We start from the raw sequence: 10177 nt of genomic DNA, 5'->3' as shown, positions 1-10177 counted from the left end.
ACAGTTTAGTTTTCCTGCTCAGCTGAGCTAGAGGACATCAATCAACATTCTTTTTCAAATGCACATTGTATTGATCGAGGCCTTCAAATGGTGTGCGTGGAAATACGGTGAAGTGATGCAACTGCCAAAATAGCCAATTTTTCAAATATTTGAATACTTCCAATTGCTTTTGGCACCGGCAAAAACGAGTCAAATTGCAATCAGTTGGATTTTTTTTAGTAACGAAAAATTCACAGGACAGAACTTAAATACAGAATGGTAGCCCAGGTGACATAGTATAGCAATAAACTATGTGCAGCTTTGAAGGTTCAGCTGATCGCCTGTAAAAAAAAACAAATTCTAATCTTTTGCAAGACGCTTCATGTTGAAGGAAAAAACAGCTTTCGTAGTTGGCCAAAAAATATGTGATACATTATTGGATAGCTCTACATGTCTGCTATGCATGTGTGAAGTTAAAGAAGGCATTATTTTTAAATGCGAGAAATTCTTTTTTGAAATTTTGTCAGCACCGACTTTTCTCGGATGTGTGCACAGCTTGCCGGCTGGGAATGCACACGACAAAGCTGGCTTTGTCTCCACACAGATGACAGAGAAGCGGTGTTAGGGTCTGCATTTTATTGCCAAGGGCCACATGCTCTAACGCAACGAGGCTTGTGTTTGGTGTGGGCCAGGTAAACCATACAGCCATTGCACATAAACTATCAATACGAGGTCTGTTAGAAAAGTATCTGACCTTTGGCTGAAGAAAAAAAAAAACTGGCATAACTGGAGCGTTGGAAACCTAATCACCCTCAAAGTAGTCTCCTTGGGACTCCAGTCACTTCTCCCAGCAGTGCTGCCATTGTTAGAAGCATTCCGAGAAGGCCTCTTTCCGAACGGAGTTTAGCTCAGCTGTCGTTGCAGCCATAATGTCTTCTCTTGTCTGAAATCGCGCTTCTTTCAATGGCCTCTTGATTCTGGGAAACAGCCAGAAGTCGCAGGCGGCCACATCAGGAGAGTAAGGAGCCTGTCGAACTACAGGAGTCTGGTTATTCGCCAAAAAAGTCTGAATCAAGTGCGAGAAAAGCATTGTCGTCATGGATGCGCCAATTTCCTGTTGACAACTTCGGTATCTTGCGCCACACAGCATCACAAAGGCCATGGAGGACATCCCTGTAGTAGTCTTTAGTGATTGTTTGACCCTGTGGTGCGTACCCGTGGTGTACCACACTGCGGGAGTCAAAGAAAGCAGTCAGCAACACTTTAACGTTGATGCGCACTTAGCGGTCTTTGGTTGGTGACGTGGAATGCTTCCACTGTAATGACTGGGATTTGGTTTCCGGGTCGTAAACATACCCCCAAGACTTGTCACCAGTGATTATGGTGTTCATGAAGTTAGGGTCACTGTTTGTGGAATCCGGCATGTCTGTGAGACTTCAACACGAAGTTGCTTTAGCTCCACCATGAGCAGCTTGGGAACGAATTTCGGTGCAACTCTCTTCATGGCCAAATTTTCAGTGATAATGGAATGTGGATAAAATGTGCTGATGCCCACCTCTTCCACAATTTCTTGGATAGTCACACAACAGTCCCGCATCACCACGGGGTTCACTTCGGCAATGACCTGGTCATTTCGGCATGTTGATGGCCGACTGGAGCGTGGCTCACTCTCCACCGATGCGTGGCCGTCTTTAAACTGGTTGTACCACTCCTTAATCTGTGTGCTGCTCATAGCATAGTCACCAAAAGCAGTCTGAATCTTCGGAATGGTTTCCACTTGGCTGTCGCCCAGTTTCTGGCAAAATTTGATGCAGTAGCACTGCTCCAGTCACTCCGCCACTTTCCTTGCAATAAAAAACCGACGAGAGCACTGTGTACTACCTCATTCAAATGCTGCGTCCCAGCAAGTCACGCTATTGGAAGGCAGGAAAAAATTCGTGCACGTGCACAAAGGTTCAAGGGCGGCTGATGAAAACATACTTGTTACATATTCATCAGGTGTTCGCAAAAAAAGGTCAAATACTTTTATAACAGACCTCGTACGTATTAAATACGTGAGGGAATCCTGCAGTGCTAAAAGATATGGTTCGTGCAGTTTACAAAAAGAAATATCAGCTATTATGTAGACAGTAAATCCAGAAAGAGCGCTGATATTGTATATACAAAGCATTTTAAAGGGCATGTCGCAGTGCAATGCAACATAGAGGGAGCAGGACACTTTGTGCCCTGCTCCCTGAAGCCCAATGACGATGCAAGTAGAAAACACCTTCATAATTAGGACTGAAAACCTACATGAGTACGAACAAATTCTTGTGGTGTTTGCTACCACTGTTTCAGAGCCGGAACATGCTCATCTATAAAAGTCGTATGTGCCATGTTTAGTCTGATGTGGTCAGACACCATTGGCAACCACTTCTTGCGTTCATGTTAAAAAAATACGAATTGAGACTGCAGCTGCAGCGCTAGACGTCACCTGCCTTCGCAATGATAAAAAAGGCAGTCAGTTTGTTGAATAGTTCTTGTGGCTAATTATATTAACAATATTTCCTTACTAGATGACATGGCTTCATATATTTATGCTATATTTATGCTGTATGTGTGATCCACAAATGAACATTATAAAAAATAATTTATCGCACTTAAAGAATAATACCTTTTTGTTACTTGTCACATGATAGCAGACATGTAGGGCTGTGTAACGATGAGCGACATATACTTTTGTGCCAACCACCAAAGCTAATTTTTTTACCTTCAACACGAAGCTGTTTGCAAAAAATTTGAACTTTACAGTTTTTTAGCTGATCAACTGAACCTCCAAGGCTTGAAATATTTTGCAGCTATCCCAAGTCAACCAGTCTGATTTTATATTTATTTTGTGCCTTCTGTATTTCCCTACGTTAGAAGAAAATTCAAACTTTGCAAATTTTGGCACTCACAGCACTTCAGTCTCTTGACATGAACACCATCTGAATATTTGGATCATACAATTTCCCTTTCAGAAGAAACGTGTATCAGTGCCTTCTAGCTTAGCTGGGCAAGAACAATGAATTTTTGCCAAAGTTCAAAAAAATTTTTGCGAAGGAAAATAAATGGGGAGCAAGAGTTTGGAGCTTCAACTATATCTGTGATGGTCAAAAAAACGTTGGTTGGTTGCCCTGGAATGACTCAAGTGTATGTACGAAAGCAAATTCTCTCATTGTACCTACTCAAAATCAAGCAAACTTGAAATGGTTTGCCATAATGGAACAGTTCTTGACAAAATTGGGTGGTTTGGCATGAAATGGCTTAAGATACTTAAAAAAATATATTAATAAGGAAACACTTTCCTTACTAGAACCATATCAAAAACTAACATAAAAATGTAGTGAACTATAACAAAGCACAGCACTTGTATTCTGGATTGAGCAATCCAATGTGGACTTCTCAGGAGACCCACATAATTAACATAAATAAAATTAACATGAAAATGTGAAGGCATAGAAAGGCACAACATTTGTAAGCTCATTTGAGAAATCCAAATTGGGCCCTTCAGGAGACTAACACAGAACATAAAAATGTCGAGAGTTACAAAAGCACAACACTTGTGTTTTGGTTTGAGCTGTCCAACTTGGGCTCTTGAGAGGTTATTGGTCCCATGCGAGAAGCGAGGCCACAGTTCTTTACATAGGGCATGTTGGTACCAGGCAATTTGCGACACGTGAAGCCTGCAAAAACAAGAAGCCAGAACAAGTTTTAAAAAGCAACTTCCACATGCAAAAGAATGGCATGCAATCTGCCCTCGTTATAACGAAATTGATTTATGTATTTGTGTTGCTTTAGTCCAACTTTCCACGGGTACAGCTTTACAGCATGACCATTTAAATTTATTCAGTGCGGCACAGGACTCCACTAAGTGTCAAATGCAGGAAAGGGCAAAGAGGAACAAAACACTGTAGCAAAATAACTTTATGAATATCCTCAATGTCAAAGATGTGAGCTTTGCTTGCTGAGAAACGAAATGGTGAAACAAATTCATGTCGTTCATAAATAAACCTGAACTGACAACTAAAATTATTTCTTGTAGCTTTCATAATTAAAATTTGCTGCACTTCACTGTGCTTTTCCATGCTCCAAATACAATACTGTCATGTCACTACAACTGAGTGTAGCTTCATTTGATGTTAGGTTTCCTGAGTTCACATGCAATCGGAATGTACTTCTCGCCTTACAATGACTTAAGACTTTCTACATTAAAGAAGACACTGCTTACAGTGAAGTATGTTTTCTGCCTCGACGACTGAATTACTGTTCTAATGAGGATTCCGTGTAGTGCACCAAGCTGCTTAGCATGACACATGCAGAATGTGACAGAGACGAAGAAATGGCGTCTTCTAAGAGCCATATGCGATAGGACTGACTTCTTTAACCCTTTTAGGGTTCACTGCCGTACATCTGTGGCTGTGATGGAACGTTCTGAAAAAAATTTGCCTTTTCAGAACGAAGTGTTGCCTAGCATCCCACTGGAGGTGCTGCAACCTTCTGAGACTTCTAGAAAATATTCTTATAGTGCTGTCGCTCCTTGGGTTTCTCCAAAACTGATTTTTCACCTAGCTCCTTGGTGTCTGTCATTGCAGTAATTTGGGAGTGTTGCCAAAGGTTTTTGTAAGTTTCATTACACAAAAAAATTATGCTGCTTTATCCTGCATAAAAAAATAAAACATGTAAAACTGCAAATACTGAAATGGTATTGCCACTTTATTGTTATTTAAAAATATTATTTACCAGTTTATTTTCTCGGAATGTCACTCTGAAGAACTTAAATCTGCAATAAAAATATTAAGGGTGCGCGAAAAGTGATTTTTGAGGCTGAACCGAATAATGCTAGAAGCAAATCAAATAATGGATAGTTTCTGAATAATGAACAGCTGATAACACACTTATTGTAAGATGAGGCTCACATCCTAGTATTATTAAAGTTAGCAAGTTTCTGTCATTGTTATGTTATGAAAAGCTGTTTATTAAAAGCACAAATGGAGCAGCAGAAAGTTTCTTCACATGCACAGGACTCTTCAGTAAGCATAAATGATTGCTGTACAGCCTCTAAAGTACAGCTACTGAAGTAACGTAGCCTGGTCTGCTATTACAAGTTGTTACGTTTTATGTCTACACTATGTTATTGGAGGTGAAAATTTACCGTACTTTGGCTCAAATTTCATGTTTTATTGGTGTTTCGAAATATTAGAATACTCGCATTTACAAATAGTGACCATTTAAAGACTAAATTGAATAGGACACTATTCAATTCGAACGTTTTGAGCATTTGCACACCACAAAAAATATATAACTCCTAAATTAGAGAGGCATATTTCTCCCCAAAATGTGATCCTCAACGGGCTAAACAAGAGCGACAGAAAAGCCCATTCATCTTTTTGATTAATTTAAGCCCATAATCTACTTGGCAATGGTTCATAATAACCCTGTTAACAGGTAGGTGAAGTAAGGAAGCAGGAATTAATTCTAACAATTTCAGAATGGGAGTAGTGGCATTTCCGATGGTCTGTAAGAAGCTTTATACATTAGGCCCCAAGAGCCTATTCTCAATTTATTGAAGTATATGGGGAAAAGCCACATAAATATTTTTTTCATATCTTAGAATACAAAGTGATAAAGTGTGCGTTAATAAATACGAGTCATAGGTTAAGTGCTTAGAATGAGTAAGCGCCCACTAAACGTAGTACTGTTGACAGCAATGCTTGCAACTCTGTCCCTGTTGTTTCTTTGATTGAAACAACCAAAAGAAAATTGCCACACCACTCAGGTTCCCTCTGCTAAAAGGCTGCTGTCTGGCATCACATGGACCTCCTTCAATATAGGAGCAACCTTAATTCGATGTGGTCTGTTAAAATTGGTGAAACTACTGTTTCACATCTCAGAACCTGGAGAGCTGTTTTGACTTCTGCAATTTGGTGAACATGCTCCTGCTCGAGCTGAGCAGTAACCACACTTGAGCATGCCTTCTCTGCAATTCGCGTATTAGAATAAAATTTTCAGGCTAACTAAACATGTCCTCCATGCCAATAGATTTGGAGCGTGCTTCACAGACAACTATTCCTTGCAAAGACAGCCAAGTAACACTGCTAATGCGCAAATGCAGCTCATTTTATGTGGTGGAGCCACTAAAAACTTTCAGCAGTGAAGGCAGCTTTTAAATTTTAGAAGCATTTGAGTATGGCGGCATTATGCACTTAAGATCGTACGAACAGTCATTCCAAATAGTAGGCTATTGTCGCACACAACTGCACACACGGGCTACTTGAAAGTCGTTTGTTATGCCAATGGCAAGTTCATAATTTTAGAAAAAATGTGAATGTAAAAATGCAACCAGAAATGATATATGGTACTTGCCTATAACAGCACTGACCCTGGTGGGGTCAAGAGCCTTTTTTGCCCCTTGGTGTTATTTCGAAAGCGCAAATGGCCCATGAGCTCCTCCTCTGTGAACACATGGTGAAGCAAGGCCCTTGCAAACTTTCCTGGTCCACCATGGCAGGCCATGGTAAACTGTGCCAGGATAACCTTCTCAATGTGCACTCCTTCAACCTATGTGAACCTGCATGTTTAAGTAAATGTTAGCAAAACAGTTTTAAGCCTTTCAAGCACATTCACACAACAGCCCTACTGCAAATAAATTACAAAAGTACCTGTTGCAAATCTAGATTGCTAAACTTGACTTCTTACAAGCTTCTTATGCTGTCTGGACGCCACATGTTTCAGAAAAACAATCCAGCACAAACAAGAATAATAAACCAAAGTATCCAAACATCTAGTACTTGAAAAAGGGGAGTACCAGCGAAACACAAATGACACGCACACAAGGAAACGGCATTAGACACGGACGGACGTTGGGACGGACCAGCGTCCATCCCTGTCTAACGCCTTTTACGTGTGTGCGCGTCTTTTGTTTTGCTGGCCCCCCCCTTTTTCAAGTTCATCATGCACCAACTGGCCCAAGAGCTTGCGCTAATGCACATCTAGTACTATTTATTGTGATTACCATTCTAGGATACTTCACATTTTCAGGTGTTTGTCTCTATTTTCCCATCCATTTGTGTCAATAGGTAGTCCATGGTCTAATGGGGAGATTGGGCTGCTATGTTGAGGGAAGAGTTCAAAATCAACCGTTGGAACAGCTTGGGTGACTGGGTATGCAACCCTGGGCATATGCCACTTTTCAATGAATCTCCTTCCCGCTATCTTGGGCAACTGCTGCTGCTTGTGTTGGCAAGCAGCATTAGGAGCTCAAAGAGGGACATGATTGTCGATCATTACTAAGATTACCACTACACGTCACGTTAGCTTGCTGTGCTGCAGAAGTAATATGTGAGATTCCACTCCACTGTATGAAATGTACATAAGCTGCAAGGACAGTATGTGCCAACCACCACCTCAATTAAATTAATCGACTCGCAAAGCACAGGCTGCACAAGATCACGGAGTGAACTTAGAAGTTTGTGGACAGTCAGTTGATGTCCATGTCAGGGACCTCTAGGGAAACTGTCATTTCCTCGATGTGCATCATCGTGCCGTCATACATTGTATTACAATTCTGTCTCTCGTTGTACCACCGTTCTAATAGTCATCACGTATCACCACAATTCAAAATATAAATAGACACTTATATCTACTGTTTATTTAATCTTTATGGAGAATACTTCGAGCATGAGTTTTTGCAAAGATCATGAATTCTACAGCTTAAAGGAGCACTAAAGCAAAATTAAATTAATTAAATTCTGGCGTTTTAAGTGCCAAAACGACAATCTGATGTTTAGGCACGCCTTAGTGGGGAACTCGGGACTAATTTTTACCAAATCAGGCTGCAAGGTACCTGGGCAGTTTTGTATTTCACCTCCATCAAAATGCGGCTGTTTGATCCTGTGACCTCGTGCTTAGCGGAGCTGTGCCAACACCGCTAAGCAACTACGGCATGAAATCACTAACGACAAAAATTATTTTAGATGTATCTGTACATGACCTTCCTACAATTCAAGAGATTCACTCATACCGTGACAAGAGGCTGAGTAAACTGTAAAAGCAGCAAGAGGAAAGATTGGTGGCAGTGCTGCCTTGAAGTTACCACACCCGCTTGCTGTGACGTCATGGATTTTGATGATGTCTGTTGAGGTGTAGCAATTTTTTTTACAAATAAAGATGTTCTTCATCGTATTCCAAAAACCCAAAATAAAAAGCGTCAGGAACTTTTACAGAACCAATACAGCCCAAGTTTGAAAAAATACTTGGAATCCATGATGTGACAATGAGGCGTCAGCACAAAGATTTTGGGGCGATACTCAGAAAATTGAACTTTGAGCTTTATTTTCTCTAATAATCAAACAACTACCAAGAAAGTTACAGAAGTAGTTATTTAAGACGATGCTTTATTTTAAATTCATTTAAGGTGTCATTAGTGTCCCCTTAATACAAAACAAGGAATGCACTTGGCTGCATAATAGGTTAACATGCATCACTCGTTCTCATTAAGGTAGGATTATCAGTATAGCAAAGGGCATGCACTGGCTGCTCCAGAGGGGAGCCCTTCCACTTCCCCTCAACCTCCCAATTTCCAATTTCTTTATGAGCAGGGATGCAAATTCTGTATCTTAACGAGACATAATGCCAAGGAGATTAAAAATGCCATGCTGGCTACAGCATGTGGTGACCGGCACTTCACACCGTCCAGCTCGGCATCAATCTTTTTGGAATTTGGCCCTTGAAATGCAGAAAGCCCCAATCACTGCTCGTTCTTCAGCCAACTTTCTCAAAGGGTGCTGCTGTTCTGGTTTGATACCTCTAGCTGTGCACTGCTGTATGACATAGGTCATAATACCTTCGTTCTGGTAAAACTAGAAAGATGTGCACTCATGCAGACCACTAATGTCCACACTAAGTTTCTGAACGCCCCTCTCATATCAGGCATATACACTGAAAAAGGCACATTCCGCGTTTAATATGTTCACAAGTGACAATGAAATTCACTCCCAGTCCCAGTGCAGTTGCAAAGTCTTTAAGCTAAGTGCTTAAAGGCACCATGTCTCCTAATGAAGGCACTCTGCACCAATTGATCACCGGAGCAAATGCGTTGCAGTTGCATCAGCAATGTTGTTGTTTTTTCTGCTTCCTGCAATACATTTTCACGGTATCACTGTATTTGATCATCGTGACGCTACAGAATGGATGGCCAAAGAATTCACTTTTACTGTTCCAGCTGGGGCCTCTCCCAGCTCATTTTGAATCTGAAAAAAGATGTCACTATTAAAACGTGAAGCCACGATGCAGCAAAAGCGACAATCAAAAGAGCTACATGGACCATTAGGCTGACATAAATGGACGGATACAAATGACTAGTCATTGAATACACTAAAGTGTGGCCGCTCTTGCCAATGGCAGTGTGACCTTGTCAAAAAATTTATTTCACATTCCTCTACTTATTTTAAAAATTATTTCCACGCTTCTACTTAACTGTTATGGCCACATATTAAAGGCAGCTCCTTCATATAAAACCAGTGTTACATTCTTTTACTCCCCGTCTACCTGATGCTACTGAAGTTTTGCTTACTCTCAAAGAAAGAATTTCACAGAACTGCTCTTTCGACAAAGCATTATTCCAAGCTTGTGGGAAAGCGTCGTGATTTAGTTCACAACGATGCGCTCCCCTTTCAATCTGTTCACTCTATAGTGCTCTGATTCAAAGCAAAAATAGCTTTTCGACATAACTAGCTACTTCTATGGTCACAAGAAACATGGTAATTATTGATGTTTATGTTGCCGATAACGTATACATGCCGCCTCGAAACACAGTGGGACGACAACGCAGATATGCCAGGCATCTCGTTCCTTTACTGATTTTAAAACTATTGTTAAATCAGTTACTGAAGTGCGAAAAGCTGCAATTTCACGAAATTACATTATTTTGAATGTTGTAGGACCTGGAGTGCCATGAAATCTGCCTTTCCGTGAATGCAAAGAGCGCCTACGCGAAGCCGTTTGGGCGAAGCACTCGATGGCGACGAACGGAGAAGATGAAAAAATAAAGTTGAATGCGCGCGACCTGGGGGAAAACAAAACGCACGCGGTTGGCAAGGCGTAATGATTTCGCAGCACTCTGTGGCATCACCCCTATTGTATCTCACGTATCGCATGTACACCCTTGAAATTCTTTATT

At 40.9% G+C, this 10177-nt stretch overlaps 1 long non-coding RNA gene across 1 annotated transcript; it reads right to left on the bottom strand.

The window, feature by feature from the left end:
- Positions 1 to 600: 600 nt before the first annotated feature.
- Positions 601 to 6422, bottom strand: LOC140219771 (uncharacterized). The gene is made up of 2 exons (XR_011895950.1): positions 6364 to 6422; positions 601 to 3683 (listed from the first exon to the last, which is right to left on the bottom strand). It is a non-coding gene; the product is annotated as an uncharacterized lncRNA (long non-coding RNA).
- Between the last annotated feature and the right edge of the window lie 3755 nt (positions 6423 to 10177).

Source organism: Dermacentor andersoni, chromosome 8 (genome assembly GCF_023375885.2).
Source record: "Dermacentor andersoni chromosome 8, qqDerAnde1_hic_scaffold, whole genome shotgun sequence".
In the NCBI taxonomy this organism is placed as follows: Eukaryota; Metazoa; Arthropoda; class Arachnida; order Ixodida; family Ixodidae; genus Dermacentor; species Dermacentor andersoni.
This window is presented reverse-complemented; position numbering and strand designations above follow the sequence as displayed.